Here is a 21,209-nt window from a genome sequence, read left to right as displayed (position 1 = left end):
TTTGATTAACAATGTTGCGTTAGTTTCAGGTGTACAGCAAAGTGATTCAGTTATACAGATGCATGTACCTATTCTTCAAATTCTTTTCCCATTTCGGTTATTAGAGAATATTGAGCAGAGTTCCCTGTGCTCTACAGTAGGTCCTTGTTGGTTATCTGTTCTAAATATAGCAGTCATTCTCCACTTTGGAAAGGAAAAGACCCAGAGGGCGTTGACTCTGTCTGTTGGCCACCAAGCAGAATTCTTATTTCATCTGGCTTGACTTCTCAACGTAGAGGGAAGTAAAACCTATCTGAGTTGTCGGTTGGAGTGCACAATTTAAAAAGCAAGACTCAGACTAGACCTTCACCTTCCTGTGATCCCCCTCCCTGGCTCCTACCTCCCCTCTTTTATTTTCCTCTCTCTTCCTTTCTTCCTTCCTTTCCATTGAGGTTTGGATCTTGTTTTGATATCAAAGCAAAAAGTAATAACTACTGGGCTTCCCTGGTGGCGCAGTGGTTGAGAGTCCGCCTGCCGATGCAGGGGACACAGGTTCGTGCCCCGGTCCGGGAAGATCCCACATGCCGCGGAGCGGCTGGGCCCGTGAGCCGTGGCCACTGAGCCTGCACGTCCGGAGCCTGCGCCCCGCAACGGGAGAGGCCACAACGGTGAGAGGCCCGCGTACCGCAAAAAAAAAAAAAAAGTAATAACTATCATTTTACCAAATAGGAAACCCATGCACAGAGAAACTAAGTAACTACCCAGCATAATCCGAATGATATCAGGATTGAACCCAGGAAGTCTGGCTCCAAAACCTGTGTTCCTTACTACATTGCACAGTACATTTTATCCAAGATGACAGAGCTGGTGGCACTGGGACCCCCCAGGGCTGTATTTGGTCGGTTTTTAGTGATGAAGCCCCCGTATAACTAATCTTTATTTTCTCCTTTTACTGGGTGGGAACCTTACGTCTTCCCTTCTGCTTTGGACCAGCCCATAAGTCATCTGGTTTTACCTGTTGCACTGCCGGTGACGTGAGGACCTTTCTCTGCAGCCCCATCAGTTACGGAAGCACAGGTGGTGAGAAGGAGGGAAAACTCAGGGCAGGCAGTTGTGCTGCTTATAAGCCTGGTATGGTCTGTTCTATGGAACATACATCTCACAAAATGCGTGGGCTTCTCCAGCCTCTGCATGACAGAAATGTGTAGATTAAACAAACCAGGAGGGAAAACGGATTCATAGGTTAGATAAAATAATTCCGTTTCTGAAAAGGCCTCCTTGATGGACTCGAAGGATCGGCCAAAACTAACAAGGTGGAATGTAAACGGCTCAAGGTATACTGTTTCATTGAAAATTCAGAAAGAAATCACGATACAAGATAGGAAAGAGAGACTTGCTTTATTTTCATATAAATAAAGTGTGTGGCCTTCTGACTGAGTACAATTCTGTGGGAACTTGAAGTTCTTGAAGCCTTGAGGAGATATTTTTAGGAGCACAATCTCTGGAACTCTGAGCCCATCGGATGGTATCAGGAGTGCCTCATTGCCTTCTGAGCTCTTCATTTTCAGAAGAACAAACAGGGATAAGCTGGGGAGGGAAAGAACTATTCGCATTCTTGAGTTTCTTCACTGGATTGGGCGTCCGCTGTGTGAACCCGTCTCTCCTCCAAAACACCCTAGTAAGGCTGGGATGTTCCCGTTCACAGAGAAGGGGCCTTAGATGAGGTTTGGAGAGGTTTTCTAATAATATACAGCCAGGGATCTACTGAACTTGGCCTCCAGGGACCATGTACTTCCCACTGAATTATACATAGTTAGCCTGGAGATGTTTACTAGGAAAAATAGGACCTAGGAGGAACGTGATAGCTGTTTTCTGATGTTTCAGAAGCTGTGTGGGGTTAGACTTGCTCCTGGATGGCTGAATGGGACAAAAATAGAAGCAGAAGGGTGTCAGTTACAGGGAAGCAGATTTCGATTCCACGTGAGGAAAATCTGACCCATCTCTGGACAGTCTGTGTTTGAATAGCTTTGCCTCTGAGACCAGGCTTCCCTTTCCTGGGAGTGTTCAAAGAAAAAAGCTGAATTAGAACCTCTCAAGAGTACTGCCAGAAAAAAAACTAAATCCCTCCAGTGGATAAATTTGATTAGACAATCTATCAGGACAAAGAAAAATCAAACTTTGGTACTCAAATTATCATTTAAATGCACATTTATTAGAAACCCATGGGAAGTTTTCAAAGCAAATTATCACCACCTACTTTATCAGTTTTGGAAATCGGATTTCGTAAACAGAGGTGTTACTCTAAAGGGGAAAGTTTGCCAGTGTCTTGAAAGCTGTTCACTAAAACAAAGACTTACTAATAATTTGGAAGTACCACGCCCATCCTTTCTAGTCTCCTGTTACTCTAAATAGTCCATATTTGTGATTAAGTTTTGTTTATTTCTCTATTTCCTTCATCCTTTGCTCTTCTTCCAATAACCTTAGGCACACACTTTGATTCATGCAGCATTTTCCGGAGCTCTGAAGAATGAACCAGGGTAGCTGTAGGTGTCAGAGAGAATCGTTGATGAGAGCAGAGGTTCACAAATCAACCTGACTGGCCACTAATCGTTATCAAATGTCCACCATAAAATGAGTCTGTTGTGCCATTGAATCCACGAGATCCCTTTTCCCAAACTCGCAGACTGGGAATCCTTACTGAGAACTTTTAACTACTGTCGTGCTCAAATCTGTCACATAAAGGGCAGTGGAGTGGCTTGGATGCCTCTCCTTGCCACAGGGACTTTTTGAATATCCCACACTCCAGCACCTAATTTTTCACACTTTCAGGGGAACCATTCCAATAATTCCTTCCAGAACCCACCTAACTTCTAACAAGGCAAGCAAAACACATTTTTCACGCAGTATGTAATGTTCATTACACTTAGTATGCGAGTTTTAAATCAGTCAAGTACTAGTTGTACTTTCAAATGCTGTATCTCAGTATGATTTTTAGTCCGCTGATTTTTTTATCTAATCAATATGTTCATTGCCTCTTCTACTAAGTGCACGGCATGTCTGTTGGTATGATACTGGTAGTTGTCTCTGATGCCAAGTCTTTAGTTGAATACTTAACCACCAGTGATGTCATTTCTCTGAGAAAATATCCGTTTAGTGAAACTTTATCCAGGAATAATATATATATGGCCAGAAAGAAAAGCATAATACTCCCATAACATTGTCTGTGGAGCCTTTAACCATACTCAAATATTTAAAATATTTTTGATCAAAAAAAAAGAAAGAAAAGCATAATAAATCACTGGTATGTCCCAGAGTCCTTTAATACTGTATTTCTTTTTCGGTGTAGACATACATTTTAATGTTATAATTCAGATGTCTATTTATTTGTAAAGTAGGAGTTGTTTTCTATCTTATTGGGTATTACATTTGCACACTCATATCATAGATAATTACTCCTGTGCTCAAAACCAGCACTTTTTAAATAGTCTAATGTGTAAATATTTTTCATGTGTACTTGAAAAATTCAGAAGCAAAATAATGGAATATGTTTTATTCCTATAGTATTTTTTTTTCTGCTAAGAACACTTTGGAAAGATTGTGACACACTGTGTCTGGTATTTTGTATCTTAGAGATTCTGATGACACACATCCTAAGGATAAGGGATCTTGTTAGGTAACAGGTCAGAGCTGTGTTTTTGTGGTAGAAATACGTAGACATAGCCTATTCATAATTGGCTTTTTCTGTCTCCCTGTGGATCTGGGTATTTTATAAAATAAATAAATAAGTGGGCCTTCTACATAGATCTAAGAGTGGGTCGGTAGAAGGATCAAACGTGCTTGCTGTTTATTTTTAGTATCTCGGGCCACCTACACCCCAGTGAGATGCACTGTATTGATGCTCATACCTGTTACTGGAAAGCATTGTTTTCGTGGTAATGGCAGGACAGTATCTGCCAGTAGGTATTTTCCAAAAAGGAATGATAAAATTTGTGCCTAGGATGTTTAAAAAAATAAACAGGAAAACCACAGGCATCCATATTTGTTTGAGAAGAAAAGCACGTTAGTATTAGCAGGCTCTAAAAGCTTTCTAATAGAGCGCGTTCCTCCGTCACCAACTGCATCAAATACATTTTAAAATAAATCTTAACTTAGAGATCATTTCAGAGTGTATTGTATGCTTTGGTTTGGTTTTTTATGAAATTAACTGTGGTTTGCTTACTAATGAAAAGTCAGTTAATAGGAGAGGTATTCATTGCTTTCACAGAATGAAATAGATAATTTAGGTCCGTTAGATTTTCAAATTTTTCATTTTCTTAAATTGGTAAGTCGAGGCTAATTGTGAGTAAAGTAGCTAACTAGTTATACAAGAAGCAACGATACCCAGCATTTGAAAGCCAGAGAGAGATCTGAAATTAAAGTTCATCAGGGATCTCCATAATTTTATTCTAACTAGGTTATCATTATTCACTTGCTTCTGTTGTTGCTGCTGCCTCTGCCGCCGCTCAAAGAAGAAAGCTGACAGTGTCCCCCAGCATTTTCAGAGAGAGCGGTGGTTTACACGTGTAACCACATGTGCTCATTCACTCTGGTCTTGGGAGAGAGCACACAGTTGTCATGGAGCGACATGAATTCACTTGTTTCTAACCTGCGTTCGTACATTCATACAAAGCCTGGCCGTGGATCAGGTGCTTTCACACGGATTGGCTCGCCTATTTGACATGTCCAGTTGAACACCCAGCGGTCAGGTCCCAAACCAGACTGTTGAGGACACAACCCACCCGCCTCCTGCCAATCCAGGTCCTCCAGTGCCCCCACCTCAATGTATGGGAGCTCCATTTCTCTAGTTGCTAAAGCTTAAGACCTTGAGTCTTCTCACACAGCCTAGCCAGATCCCGTCTCACCAGCTCAAAATAAATATTCAGCATAAACCCAGATCTAACCATTTAGTACTACTCTTTCTAGTAGTAACACTCTGGCCCCGGCCTCCATCAGCTGCTTCCCTCCCCTGGATTACCGTGGAGTCTCCTATGTGATCTCGCTGCTTCTGCCTTATCCCTCCTGCAGCGTATACTCCTGCATCAGAGGATCCATCTAGAGTGTGAATCAGAGTACGTCCATTCTTGGCCTAAAAACTCTCCATGATTCTCACCCCGCTAAGTAAAAACACGCAAGACCTTACAGAATCATGCTGAAATCGCCAACTGTCACTCTTGGTTCCAATACTCTAAAGCAGGCTCCTTCCATGGAGCCTTGACATTTGCTCTTCCTTCTGCCTGCATTGTCTTCCCCCAGAAACTCACGTGGCACACTCCCTGCCTCCCTGCAGGTATCTGCTCAGTGTCACCTTCCAGGGAAGGTCTCATGTGACAACCCCCAACTTGCCCTACCCCACCTGCAAACGTGGCTTTTCTCCATAGCACTTCTCCGTCCTGGCATCCTGTGTTTCTCTGTTTATGAGTTGGTGATGCTACCCTTTCTCTAGTTAGCATGTAAGCTCCACGAGCACAGGCACTTGTCTATGTTTACGTCACTTCTGGATTCCCAGCACCTAGAACAATGCCTGGCGATCCTGTAGGCCTACAGTAAAAAATGTGTTGAATTAATTTAATCCATACAGCTTTGCCGTGGAGATAGCATTTACCCTCCCACACACACTTCATAGATCAGAAAACAGGCCCGTGGAGGTCACGTGGCACACAGGTCATATAAGAAGTAGGTAGCAGAACTGGAGTTCAAACCCAGTTCTCAACTGAACCTTTCATTCCCCAGGTATAGAGAAAATTTAAATTACTTAAATCCTGGAAGAAGGCACACCTGTTCTTGGATTTTACACTCTGGTATAAATTCACTATATTAGGTCACTCTCTAAAACAGGTTTTTGGGAGGGAGAGGAAAGAGGTGATCCAGGGAGGGAAGAACGCTACGAAGAGATTCTGAGTCCTTGCAGTTTTGCCAAAGACACCTGGGGCTCTTCACCAGTGAGTTCCTAATTAGCAGACTCTGCATTATTAAATCTGTGTGGAACAGTAAATACTGATTTCTGGGTTTTGCTAGCCCTAAGCTAAAGGAGAAGTCATTTCCTAGGTATAAAAGGAACATACCTCAACATACTAAAGGCCGTATACAACAGACCCACAGCTAACATTATACTCATTGGAGAGAAGAAATTGAAAGTGTTTCCTCTAAAATCATGAACAAGGCAAGGATGCCCACTCTCACCGCTCCTATTCAATATAGTCCAAGAAGTTCTAGCCAGAGCAGTTAGGCAACACAAAGGAATAAAAGGCATCCAGATAAGAATGGAAGAAGTAAAATTGTTATCATTTGCTGATGATGTGATCCTGTATAGAGAAAATCCCAGAGACTTAGTCAAAAAATTGTTGCAGTTAATCAATGATTTCCGTAAAGTGACAGGATGCAAAATCAACATACAGATATCAATTGCATTCCTTTACACTAATGATGAAGCATCTGAAAAAGAAATAAAGAAAACCATCCCATTCACAATAGCATTAAAAACAATGAAATGCTTAGGAATGAATTTATCCAAGGAAGTGAAAGATCGGTACAATGAAAACTATAAAGTTTTGCTGAAAGAAACTGAAGACACAGACAAATGGAAAGACATCTCATGTTCATGGATCAGAAGAATTAATATTGATAAAGTGGCCATGCTACCCAAAGCCATCTACAGATTCAATGCAGCCCCCATCAGAATGTCAAAGGCATTCTTCAGAAAGAGAAGAAACAGTCCTAAAATTTGGGCAGAACCATGAAAGATCCTGAATAGCCAAGAAAGAATAAAACTGGAGATATCGTGCTCCTGGATTTCAAACTATACTACAAAACCATAGTAATAAAAACAGTACTGGTACAAAAATAAGCACATCTACCAGTGGAACAGAATAGACATCCCAGAACCATATGGTCAACTAATATTTAAACAAGGGATCCAAGAATGCTCAATGGGGAAAGGATAGCCTCTTCAACTAATGGTGCTGGGAAAACTAGAAACACACACAGAACGATGAAATTAGACCCCTGTCTCACACCACTCAGAAAAATCAACTCAAAATGGATCCAAGACTTCAACATAAGACCTGATGCCCTAAAACTTGTAGAAGAAAACATAGGGAAGAAGCTCATCCTTATTGGTCTTGGCAGTAATTTGGGAGACACAACACCAAAAGCACAAACAACAAAAATCAACAAATAGGGCCACATCAAACCCACAAGCTTCAGCACAGCAAAACAGACAAGTAACAAAATGAAAAGACAGCCTACCAAATGAAAGAATATTTCTGCAAAGCACATATTGGTAAGAGGTTAATGTCCAATATATATAAAGAACTGTCAATTCAATAACAACAACAAAAACCGATTGACAAATGGGCAGAAGAACTAAATAGACATTTCTCCAAAGAAGATACACAGATGGCCAACAGGCATGTGAAAAGGTGCTCAACATCACCCATCGTCAGGGAGATGCAAGTCAAAACCACAGTGAACTATCACCTCACACCTGTCAGAAAGGATGTAATCAAAAAAGACAAGAGGGCTTCCCTGGTGGCGCAGCGGTTGGGAGTCCGCCTGCCGATGCAGGGGACACGGGTTCGTGCCCCGGTCCGGGAAGGTCCCACATGCTGCAGAGTGGCTGGGCCCGTGAGCCATGGCCACTGAGCCTGCGCGTCTGGAGCCCGTGCTCCGCAACAGGAGAGGCCACAGCGGTGAGAGGCCCGCGTACCGCAAAAAAAAAATAAATAAATAAAAGACGAGACAAGGTGCTGGTGAGGATGTGGTGAAAAGGGGTCCCTGTCTGGTGGGAATGCAGATAGGTCCACCCACTATGGAGGTTCCTCAAAAAATTTAAAAATGGATTTATTTACCATATAATCCAGCAATTCCACTTCTAAGTATACACCCAAAAGAAATGAAAACAGGAATTCAATGCGATATATGCACCCTCATTTTTATCACAGCTTTATTGACAATAGCCAGGATACAGAAACAACCCAAATGCCCACCAATGGATGAATGGATAAAAAAGATGTGATACATATACACAGCAGAATATTGTTCATCTGTGAGAAAAGAAAATATCCTCCCGTTTGTGACAACATGGGTGGACCTCGAGAACACTGTGCTAAATGAGATAGAGAAAGACAAGTACTGAACGATAGCACTTACACGTGGAATCTAAAAAAAATTAAACGTGTGGAAAACAGTAAAGCGGTGGTTACCAGAGAGGATGGGGCTGGGCGGCAGGGTAAGAGTAGTGGTGTTTAAAGGTACAAACTTGTAATGAGTAGTGAATAAGCCATAGAGGTGCACAGTCTAATGAATATAGACCAAATATCGTATTATAATTATACAATTGATAAGTATAGCTACATCGGCAATCATGTTACAGTATACAGATTTATCAAAGTAACACATTTTACACCTTAAACTTATACAGTGTTGCGTGTCAAATTTATTCAAATAGGTAGGGAGGTCGAGAGAGAGAGAGAGAGATGGATAGATGGATATATACATACATAAATGGATGGATGGATGGATGGAGAGATGCATAGATCGATAGATGATGGATGGATAGGTGGATGGATAAAGTAACTACTTTTCTATGTGGAGACCCTGACCCTGGCCTGGCTGGTCTTCAGCGTTGCTCAGTTGAGCTGGCAGGAAACTGGGCTCTGCTCTGGCTCTGGAACTCCTCCAGGGACCTGCCAGGGACCAACTTCCTCTTCCTCTGCTGCCAAATTACCCATTCCCTGGAGGGACTCCTTTACTCCTTCCCTTCTCCCTCATCTCTGTCCTCAGCCTTTTCACAACGGTGTTGCCACAGGCCTGAGCATCCTCAGGACTGTTAGCACTGAGCACCGCCTTTTGGTCTCGTGGCCCGTCTGGTACCACTGCCACTGCCCGACACACATGCCAGCTGTCGTGTGTGCCCTGCTCTGGGCCCCGTCCCTGCTGAATGTTCTGGGGGGAACTGCTGGGGCTTCCTGTGTCGGGGTTCTGACCAGGTTTGGTGTCCGGTGTGTGATTTCGTCGCTGCCACGTGGCTGATTGTTGTACTGGTGGTTCTCTCCAGGTCCGGCCGGCCCTGCTGTCGGGGTCCTCTGTAGCCCCCAGCAGATGCGGTGACCGGGCTCCACGTGGTCATTCCACTCACAAGGCTGATCTTTCTTCTCTCCCGCCTGCCCTTTGGCTGTGCCGGATTCCGAATGATTCCAATCTGCTCTCGTATTATCTCAGAAGGACCAGATGATCCTGTCTCTTAACAGCAGCACCAACCCCATCATTGACTTTTTCTTTGGCTCCTTTAGGCACCCGAGGCATCAGAGACTCTCGGGTTGGTTCTCCAGGGGACTTTGGAGGACATAACTGGGGTGAGGAACAGTGGAGGAAGCCTTCCTCAGGAAACCGTGGAGATTTCAGGAAACAGGTTCGTGCAGTGATTCTGTATCAAGCAGGGTTCAGTCAGAGCAGTGGTACAGCTGGTTCTCCACATCCACGGAAATACTCCAGGATCTGCAGTCAGTTGAATCCACAGATGCAGAGCCCAGGGATGGGGAGGGCCAACTAGGAGGGGCTCGAGCATCCTCGGATTGTCATGTACTCCGGGAGTTACTGGAACCCATGCCCTGTGGCTACCGAGGGAAGACTGCTTACTCATAGGAGAGTCTACGTACAATTGCGTAAGGAGATATATATGTATCTGTAGGACCCCACACGGCTGTAGGTTCTGGTTAAATTGTTTCTGGGAGGCTGCTGTCTGATGCTAGAGCTTGAAGTCTGCAGGGCAAGCCAGGAACATGAGCTAAAACCCACGAGAACCGTTGGGAACTCATGTCAGTCTCTCATCGCCTGCGGTTGTGATGATACAGGAGTTCTGCAGAAGAAGGTGGCTCCCGGCACCATCGAGGTAAATAAATACGTCCCCAGGCCAGGGGTCGGAGGAGCTGAAGGAGTGTCCCGGGGAGGGTGGAGCCCTACGCCAGTGAGATGAGCCTACAGAGAAGCAGCAACACCTATGAGCACCCTGATGCCCCAGCACCAGCCTTCCACACGTGGAAACCATCTCTCTGCTCCCTTCTTTCCAACCACCAACTCTTGCGCACAATGCCTCTTGGTGCCCACCTAACCAGACACAGGTGTGGAAGGGAATTCTGCGCAGCGCAGTTCAGCCTAACCAGGTTGGCACTTTTCGGACTCATCGCCGTTTACCATTGTCAACTCGGCACCCATAAGCACCTCATTAAACCCCACTTAAGCCAAACAAGATAATAAAGCAAAGTCAAGCTTCTCCCTAACCCTGACACCTACACCGCACACACCTGAAACGTAGCATTCATTTTCCTAAAAGAGGACACATCTTTTCATGTGCTATACACCATTTATATATCTTTTTTGAAATGTCTGTTCAAGCTCGCTATCCATTTTTATTGTTGTTTGTCTGTTTACATTGATTTGTTGGCACTCTTTATATATTTTAAATAAAAATCCTTTGTCAGATTTATGTAGTTCAAATATCTTTCCCCAGTCTGGGACTTGCCTCTTCATTTTTGAAATATCTTTTGGTGGGCAGAGGTTTTAGTTTTTTATGTACTCTATCAAATTTTTTATTTTATGGTTAGTGCTTTATGCATTCTGAGAAACCTTTGACTACTCCCAAGGAAGCAAAGATATTCTCCAATATTTTTTCTTTTTTTTTCTTTTTCTTTTCAATTTAAAGGCCTGCCTTATATACTGACATTACAGCTTTTTGCCATTTTATTGTTAAAATGTCCTTTCTTTTATGAAATTACAGTCCTTGTAGATTGTAGATAGTAGATCCCCCTCCCACTCATCTGTTTATTTTCCAATTTTTTTTACAGTATCATAATTTTGGCTTTTACACTTAAATGTATGAGCCATTTCAAATAAATTTGTGTGCAAAATTTGAGGTAGGGGTCAAGGTTCCTTTTGCCCCATACAGTTATCTGGTTGTTCCAGCACTGCTTGTTGAAAAGACATGCTTTCCCCCCATCACCCCCATTGAATTATTTAGCCCCTCTGTCAAAAACTAGCCTTTATAAGTATGGGACTGTTTCTGGACGTTCTGATCTGTTCTCTTAGTCTATTCCAGAAATCAGCAAACTGTAGCCTATGGGCCAAAGCCAGCTCACTGCCTGCTTTTGTAAATAAACCTTCAGTGTAACATAGCCATGCCTGTTCATTTACATGTTGTCTGGGGCTGCCTTCCTGCTCCAGCACCGGGGTTGAGGAGTTGTAAACGAGACTATATGGCCTCAAAGACTAAAATATTTATTATCTAGCCCTTTATAAAGCAAGTTGGCTGATCTCTAGTCTATTCTTAAACCAACACCCACCGTTCTGATGACTGTCGCTTTGCACTAAGTCTTCAAATCAGGCAGTATATGTCCTCTAACTTTGTTTTTATTTTTCAGGATTATTTTAGCTACCCAAGTCTTTTGCATTTGCCCAGAAATTTTGGAATAAATTCTCAATTGCCGCAAAAAATCCTGATGGGATTTTGTTGAATCTATTAATTAATCGGGGGATAATTGACATATTAGAATAGTCTTTGAATTAAAAAAGTAAAAGAAGTCATTTCACAAGTCAATTTCATACTCAGTGCCGAAACAGCCTTGTATCCTCAGTATCATGACTGGGCTATTGCTTACATTTCATGAGTCAGTAATTTGTCTTTTTAGTTCGTTCTCCTTTTTCATAAACCTTTTAAAAATGCTGTGCTATACTTTAATGTTGTGAGAAATTTCAGAATCAATGTGGTGAATACAAATAGAGCAAAACAGTGGTCATTGTCTTTCTGCTTTTAAAACAAGGTACATTGTATCCATCTGTGTGTGCAGCAGCTGCCCCAGCTACCACCAATATAAGAGTTACTGAAAGTAGGATTGGATTTCGTTTGTTTTCAGGGCAAGGAATACCAGCTTTATTTGTTCTAAACCAAATATGCCCATAAGCTAATAGGAAATCAGTCATTAGGCTGACAGGGAGTTCAGTTTAGTCACATTTTGGGTGGATTCCTTTCTCCCTAGCTTTCCAGAATCCGATGCAGTTACAAACTTTGGAGAAAGACTTGGTTTTCCACTGTCTCCTCTGAAATGCTTATTGCCCAAGCCAACTTAATCTCTTCAGATTGGACCAACTCAACCACCGACACCTTTGCCCAACTCTGATGGAGCTGGTGTGTGATCAGCCCCTCTGATATCTACCATCCTCCCCCATCAGATACTGGCCGTAGATATGGGGGCTTCGAACAAGGGTTTTGCTATGTCCCTCCATGCTCTGGAATTCCCTCTCTGTGGAGTGTGCCCGCCTTCCAGATGGGAGTCGGTGTTTGTGGATATTACTGTCAGCATATCTGGGAGAAGTGGGCGGGTCTACATCTCTTCACAAAGGTTGTTCTTCTACAGGGAGGTTAAATGAACAAAGGAAACTGGAGTGAGACCTTCGGATGTTTGGAGAACAAGGAGTTCTCTTGCCGTCACAGCCAAGGAAAGATGGCAACTCGTTTATCAGAGAGATTTTTCCAAAGAAACATTCACAGATCTAGACAAGTGACACCCTCTCCTCATGGGTTTTCTGAAAAGAAAAGGGTGGAGCCGCTTCAGGATGAAGTTTTCAGGATCCCAAACATCAAAGGATAGGGACCCACTAGTCCCAGAAAACAGCACTGGGAACTCTGAAACACTATGACCCATGGAAAGTTCAAGGACAGAAGGATGATGTGGAAGGAATAGTATGGTTCTGCATGACTGCACCAGAAGCAACTTCGAATTGGACATTTTTCCAACCTTGTGGGAAAGAGCCCCTGATGGGACCAGATCAAGACATAGAACAGACACCCTGGGTTGATTAAATGTCTGTCAATTTTTAAACAAATCACATCCACTTGAGAAATGGGATGGGGAAATGGTATTCTACGTGTAAGAAAAAAATTGTAATCTCTACTTTATGTAGATGTGTTACTTTTGTTTGGATCGCTATACTATGTTATTTTGTTCAAGTTTGGGTAGAGTGGGGAGGTCTGAGTTAATTTTTAGGACTTCCAGCCAAATATCACCCCATTATAGCAAATGATCACGTTTCCTTGATTTTTTTTTTTTCCTTAGAGTTGAAACCGGATCTCTTGATGAGATAGCAGCCACTCAGAGATTTGCTCAAGCAGGTCCAAGGAAAATTAGGGAGAAAAGAATGTTCTCAGTTCCCAGTTGGTCAAGATCAAAACGTCAGTATGTAATTATGACTTGTCACTGAGTTAGGGGAAAGATATGGTCAGCTGGCCCTTGGAGGTGTTATGCAGGTCTCACCCTGCAGAGCATAAGAAGAAACAAAGTCAGAAGTTAAAGCTTGTAAGTGAAATAGATTGAGAATCAGACAGTGACAGTGATTTATTCATACGGGTGTAGCTATTCTAAGCAATCGGGTACATTCTTCTGATGGTATCAGTATATCGGGAGAAACTTGCCAAAAATTCTTAGAAGTTGGTTGCTTTTTAAAACGTCTACTTTAAGACTAATTTATAAAGCAGAGATTCATTGAGCCCTTACTACTTTCCAGGCCCTCCATAGATAGACATGAGTAAGAGGCACCCCAGGAAGCCCGGAGACAAGGAAGGAGAACAGTTAGGGGCTTTTTCCAATTCTGTTGACATTATGATGGGCGTGGAGCCTGGGGTACTGGACATCATACTGTATTTTATACTAATGTTATACTGTACTTTTGCATTCATTATCCCACTTGGTCCTCTCACTTTGAGAGGCAGGTTTCATTATCACAGGAAGCTAAAATTTAGATTAAATTACGTGATTAGGATCACATAGCTAATAAGTGCCAGGGCCGGGATTCAAACTCCTGGCTTCCTGATTTCCAGTCCATCACTTTTCACACCTAAAGTAGCTGAGCTGTGCTGAGCTGTGATCTTGCTAAACACACAGTAATTCAGTTTATTGACAACAGCCGTACTTTCCATCACCCCATTGCATTCTTTTACGTAGTTAATGGAGAACGTCCTTTTTGCCTTTCTTTCTCTGGAGAATTAGGTTAGATATGGGGTTTTGTTTTGGCATTTGCCAAGTTATAAACCTGTATACGTACTGTATATTTATGTTTCCTGTCTACTTGGCTACCAACTTATTTTAAACTCTGTCCCCATAGATTATATAAAACAATAGTTTCTACAACAAGGTAATAATACACAAAGAAATGTGTTTGTTTCGGATTATTTCCAGTTATTTTCTTCATTTCCATGCTTTTTCTTATCTTCCTTCTTTCTCAATTTAAAACGTCACCTCTTCTTTAGTGGTTTGTCTTTAACCAGACTATTGCATTTTTTAAAAACAGTGTTAAATAGGTGATATGCATATACACAGTAAAAAGTTCAAACAGCACAAAAAGTGTGCAGTAAAACTGTCTTCCTCCCCATTGCCTGGCATTCGTTACCCTCCCAAAGACATCATTTTTTTTCTGCATTTGCTTTTGTTCATTTACCTTCAAGATTCTCCCCTATTCATATATGTAGATCAGCTTCATTATAATGATATGTTATTTCATTAAAGGAATGTTCATAGTCTACATAACAGGTTCCCTACAATGGGCATATAGGTTATTTCCACTGTTTTCCCATCACAAATAAGGCTTCACGGACTATCTTTGTACTTGCTGTCTTTCTTGTGTAAATATAGCTGTAGGACAAATACCTAGAATTTCTAGATTGTTAGAACAAAGGATGTATGCATGTTCAATTGTAATAGATATTATCCTTCTTGCTCTCCAAAGAAGTTGTACCAAGGTTCTACTCCCAACTTAGGTGCGTCTGCCTTTTCCCTACATCCTTACCCAGGCAATGTGGCACCACCAAATATTTGACCTTGACCAATCTAATAGATAAGGAAGAACGTTTAATTATATTTGCATTGCTCTTATTATGAATGAGAATAATACCCTTTCATGTGTCTGAAGGGGTTGGCCTTTTTCTTATTAAATAAGAAACCTTGGGCTTCCCTGGTGGCGCAGTGGTTGAGAGTCCGCCTGCCGATGCAGGGGACGCGGGTTCGTGCCCCGGTCCGGGAAGATCCCACATGCCGCGGAGCGGCTGGGCCCGTGAGCCATGGCCGCTGAGCCTGCGCGTCCGGAGCCTGTGCTCCGCAACAGGAGAGGCCACAACAGTGAGAGGCCCGCGTACCGCAAAAAAAAAAAAAAGGAACCTTATAGGAACCTATGCTTTTGGGAGTTCAGATGATAGTTAGCATTTTTTAGCAATAAATTATTTATAATTAAGGTATGTTCCTTGTTTTTGTAGACATAGTGCTGTTGCACACTGAATAGACTACAGTATAGTGTAAACATAACTTTTATGTGCACTGGGAAGCCAAAAAATTCATGTGACTCACTCTGTTGTGATGTTTGCTTTATTATGGTGTCTGGAACTGAACGCACAATATTTCCGAGGTGTACCTGTATAAAAATCAGGGCAATCGCATTAAGTTTGCTCACAAAAATGTTCGAAAGCATCTTCTTAAAGCAGTACGTAAAACTTCAGTTTGTGAGATTACTTCCATGAAATTGCATTATCACCGTGGACCAAATCTGTAAGACAAGTTGTTGAAGGGGAGATACGTTTTTACCTTCCTCCGTTTCTAGAGGAAGAAAAGCTAAATAACTATAGCAGTTATACTATAGAATCTTACACTGTAGTATCTCTAACCAAAAATACCTTGTTCCTCCACTAAGCTAGGTATAAAATAAGTAAATGTGTATTATAACAGTCAACAGTGCTTGAGAAAATACTCCTCCTGCATTATAACAAAGAACTGAAGAGTTCACTTAAAAATTTTGATAGTGAAAATGTGATAATAATTAGAAATTTGGATAAAACGTGAAATTTACTCTTGTATCCTCTCTTTTTAACCTCTTTCATGAATTGATTCTTGTGGTCAGTGAGGAATAGAATTACTCCTGACCAGGCCAAAAATATCCCACCATGTGACTATAAAGTATAATACAGGTTTTAAGTACCTATCTGAGAAATAAATTGTCTTAATTTAATCTTTTACCACATCTTAGAAGGTAAATCCATCCATCAGTTGGAGTCATGGGACCTCTGATGACATGTGTCTTTGGAAACCTCAGAATTTGTCAGCGAGGCCGATGTAACCACCTTGCTGTGGTGAGATGTTCTTACTACTAACAGGAGGCCGATTGCTTTGTCCTTTTAACCTACACATCACTAAAACAGGGAGAAAAATAATGAAAACCTGACTCAAATAGGCTTTTAAAGAAAAGTAAATTCTAATATTGTCATGACAAAAATATGTGAATCTTGTTACGAAGGGGAAAAAAGGCAGTTTGTTAGTCATTTTTACGTAGACATCTCCTATTTTTTAATTCTTCGCACTGTTTATTTGAAGTAGACACAAGGTAATAATATGTGTCAGACTTCTGGAATGTCTTTCAGTTCTGTTTTCTAATTTGAAGAATTTATTCTTAATCCTAACTCTACAATTAATATTTAGACTGTTACAGTCTCTACTGATGAATATATTAATCACAAGACTTTGAAATTTGCCCTAAATCAAAATTTGAGTAACAACACATTTCCCTTTATCAACTTTACACATCTGTCAGGTGATACCCACCCCTACTACAAGGCTCTGTAAACCTAACTGTTGGCATATCAGAAGTTCTCACTCAGTTGTCATTTTTAATTATGGTGTGTATGGCCTTTTAAAATGTAAATATTCTATATTTTCATTTCATTTGCTTACTGAATAAATGTTGACATCCTACACGCCCCTGTATAGGATAAAAATCAGTATCAGATAAAATCCTTGTGCTTAAGGACCTTATATAAATTTGTTCCCTTTGTAGATAAACATTCGTTGTTAGGCCATCTACCAAAATTCATTTCTAAAAGCTTTATTTAACTCTGCATAGTACAGCTATCAGTTTTGTTAAATGAAGTTGGCACTGTTTATAAGAAAGCCACGTATATGCGGTGCCGTTGTTTGCTTTTAAAAGGTAATATTTGTTATGTCACAGAGGCCAGTTTTCTACAGTACAGAGTTGAATGTTGCAAATTATAGGGAAAGGGCCTCGAGGTTTTGGTTTTTTTTTTAATATTTATTTATTTAAATATTTATTTGGCTGCGCCAGGTCTTAGTTGCCCCATTCAGACTTCTCAGTTGCGGCACGCATGCGGGATCTGGTTCCCTGACCAGGGATCGAAGCCCGGCCCCCTGCATTGGGAGCGCAGAGTCTTAACCGCTGGGCCACCAGGGAAGTCCCTCGAGTTTTTATTTAAGATACTACTTCAGAATTTTTTCCAGGGATAGGAGATTCAGGCAGCTGGAATAGAACATTAGAAAATGGGAGGGTATTTTTCACACACAATTCTGAATCATTGCTATTTGACTTCATTTTTGTTGCTGTTATCTCTTCTAGCAGATAGATTTCCACACGGCCTTAGGGAAAATTAACCTGTTGGTGGTTTTTAAATTAAGGTACAATTTATTTTTTCATTGAAGTATAGTTGATTTACAATGTTGTGTTCATTACTGCTGTGCAGCAAAGTGATTCAGTTTTTTATATATATATATATATATATATATATATATATATATATATATTCTTTTTTTGTCTTCTTTACCATTATGGTTTATCATAGGATATTGAATATAGTTCCCTGTGCTATACAGTAGGACCTTGTTGTTTATCCATCCTATATATAATAGTTTGCATCTGCTAATCCCAAACTCCCACTTCACCCCTCCCCCAATCCCCTCCCCCTTGGCAACCACCAGTCTGTTCTCTATGTCTGTGAAAACTAAAAATAGAATTACCATATGATCCAGCAATCCCACTCCTGGGCATATATCCAGACGAAACTATAATTCAAAAAGATACGTACACTCCTGTGTTCATAGCAGCACTGTTCACAGTAGCCAAAACATGGAAACAACCTAAATGTCCATCAGCAGATGAATGGATAAAGAAGATGTGGTACATATATACAACGGAATACTACTCGGCTATAAAAAAAAGAATGAAATAATGCCATCTGCAGCAACATGGATGGACCTAGAGATTATCATGCTGAATGAAATAAATCAGAGAACGTCAAATACCATATGATAGTGCTTATATGTGGAATCTAAAATGTGACACAAATGAACCTATCTATGAAACGTGTTGGCTTTTTTAGGGAAGTCATCTTACAGAGAATACCAGAGGGAAGAAGACAAACCCAGAGCAACAGGCTTCAGAAGCCCTGAGGTGTGAAGCTAGAAGATAACCCAGGAGGTAGCACTAAAGAGTGAAGGAACAGTGTCAGGAATCACAGATTGTAGCAAAGACTAGACTGTAGATGGGGGAAAAACAGGAGTGGGACAGAGGAGAAGGGGAGAGATTGCCTGCATCAAAGAAAAATAGGCATGAAAATTTTAAAAGGAAACAAACCCGTGTAATTTTCATTAGATAGAAATGAAATGTAAGGAATCCCTCATAATACAAAACATTCCTTCAGTAAAACTCACAAGTAGTTCTTGAATGCTTGCCAGGAAGGCCAGAAGAGCTGTGTTGCTGGTAGCCCCGCAGTTCTTGATATTTTTTTTTTTAGGGGGGAGGGGGTGAGGAGGGAAACCAATATCCATCCTTCTGAGGACGCCTCAACCCAGGGGTCACTCAGAGGAAGAATTCTTGGCGCAGGAAGTTGGGGTTAGCAGATGCAAACTATTATATATGGAACGGATAAACAACAAGGTCCTACTGTGTAGCACAGGGAACTGTATTCAGTATCCTGGGATAAACCATAATGGAAAAGAAGACAAAAAAAGAATGTATGTGTATGTATAACTGAATCACTTTGCTGTACAACAGAAATTAACACAACATTGTAAATCAAGTATAGTTCAATTGAAAAAAATGTAAAAATTTTTAAAAAAGAATGGTTAACCTTGAGCTATGAGATATGTACCATCTTTCCTTTCCTGTGTCTGTCTCAGCAGGAGGCCTCCCGCGGGTGATGAAGGCCGTGATCAGAATGGTTTTTCAGCCATTTCTGGTGGTTCTTTGCCTGCAGTGCTTGGTCCCTCCTTTCCTAAGGACCTGCTTCAGATTGTGGCCCGAGCTGCCCACCTTTCCTCCCTTCCCACCTCTTCTTTTTTGTCACCTATATCTATTTCTCTCTTGATTTGGTCAGCTGTTCAGACAGTATACCAAAAACAGCTTCCACACTGTTGATCATAGAAAAGCCATTTTATGAACTTAGGAATAAGTCAGTGTCATCAACTGTAAAGGATTCGTTCCACACGGGGCAAGTTTAAGAAGAAATGCTGTTGTAACAACCCTATTACAAATTCTCCAATCCCCTGTCATCCAAACAGACCTCAGTCATATTTTACTTTTCAGGCAAGTTACCTGGTACAGTATCACAAGTATCAGGCCCCTTCGTTACATCTGTTCCCCACAGATGTTTGAAGAATACTCACTAGGATATTCTAAATGGTGAGATTTAAATTATTCAAAAATCAGATAACTCTAAGTGACAATTTTCAAGTCATATTAAAACATTTGTTTATCTTTTGTTGACTGTCTTGGTTTTTCTTGCCTTCAGTAATCTCACAGAGATGACAGGTCAGTTTGCAGAATAAGAGCAGTCACGATAATAGCATCGCTTTTCTTCTCTTTGCTGAAAGCACTTTACATGAATTCTCATTTTACCAGAACTTGATCCGAAAAAGCTATTGAAACCGTGCATCATTAGCTTTTCCGTCTAAAGTCAGACCGTTGAGATTTAGAATTCATGTAAATTTCTTTATCCTCTTCCTGTTTTCTTCTGTTGTTTTCAAAAAACTCTTAGGGGTGTGGGTTGTTTTCTTGTGTGTGGTTGTTTTGGTTTGTTTTCATCTGTTTCCTCTTTCCTTCCTCCTTGTGACTTCTTTACTTTCTCTTGGAATTGCCTCAGCAACGAGCATTTGAGTTCCTCCGAAGCTGTGTCTCAGTTTCTTTATCTGTAAAATGAGACTAAAATACCTGCCTCACAGGTTGGTTATGTAATCAGTACACATCAGTTAGAATGGTACCTGGCACGTTGTTAGCGGTTTCTAATTCATTATTCTTAGTAGTTGTAGTTATCATTTTCTGTGATATGCGTGACCTACTTTTTAATTTCATGGTGCAAACATAGGGAACCAGTTACCCCCCCCCCAGTACACACGCAAAGTTCAGGAACTTCTGTGGTATTTATGAACGCTCTGGCCCTTTCAAAGGACGTCTCGTGTGTGTCACGTAGCACTCACTGAGATTGTGGGCATTCAGCCAGCTCTATAATTGCTGTTAATTTACTGTATCATTAACAGAATTAGTCATTGTTTCATTTTAGACTGTTAAAATATAGTTTACTTCTAGACTGTTGTGGGCTATATGAAAAACCAAATTGCCCCTTCCAGCTAGCGATGATGAATACTTTGTATTGTGTTGCATGGATGCTGAATTATTAATCTCTTAAAATGAATAACTGCCGCTTCGTATGTCTACAAACATGAAATTGATTACTTCTGCTCCAGAGGATAAAGGAGGTCTGTATATTACTTCCAGTTTTACCCTTAGCAAAGCTGTAAATAGGCTACATCTCATAGAATTGCCTCAGGTAATGTGAGTCCTGTAAAAATGTAAACAAAATACAAAAGAGGGCATTCTCCTCATGTTTATGTTCGTGTCACTGTCTTTAATTGAACAGCAGCTGTCATATGGTTGGTCATCTGTTACGCACTTTACACGGACCCCGTTAAGTATCTCAGCTGTTAATGCTTCGTAATGAATTGTCGTTATGTAGAGACACGTTTGCAGTTTTAAAGCAGAAATGAATCATGTTGTCTTCCAAGTGTAGGTTCGGGTCACCGTCGCCCCCACACGATGGTTGGAGGTTCAGTGTCCCCAGGAATAGCAGCCTGTGGGATTTAGGCTAGACAGCAGGAGGACTTCCCACCAGCAGGCTGCTGGAAAGCCCGCGGGGACTGAGAAGACACCGGCACAGCCCTCAGCGTGGTGCCTGGCACACTCAGCGCCCCGACGGGACACAGCTTTTCCCCGAAGAGGATCGTCTTGGGCTTGGCCACGTTCTCCCCATCAAAGAGTTGGGGACTACCAGTGGACAGCAACACGTGCTTTAATTGACATTAAAAAGCATACGGTAGCAC

The 21,209-nt window shown here is 41.4% G+C and overlaps 1 protein-coding gene across 8 annotated transcripts in view; it reads left to right on the top strand.

Moving 5' to 3' along the window:
• UBE2E2 (ubiquitin conjugating enzyme E2 E2) overlaps positions 1-21,209 on the top strand; it is a 424,921-nt gene that overhangs the window by 272,847 nt on the left and 130,865 nt on the right. The gene's annotated exons all lie outside the window — the stretch shown is intronic.

The sequence above is a fragment of the Stenella coeruleoalba genome, assembly GCF_951394435.1.
Source record: "Stenella coeruleoalba genome assembly, chromosome: 5".
NCBI classification, from domain to species: domain Eukaryota; kingdom Metazoa; phylum Chordata; class Mammalia; order Artiodactyla; family Delphinidae; genus Stenella; species Stenella coeruleoalba.
The sequence above is the reverse complement of the archived record's forward strand: the minus strand, read 5'-3'. Positions and strand labels throughout refer to the sequence as shown.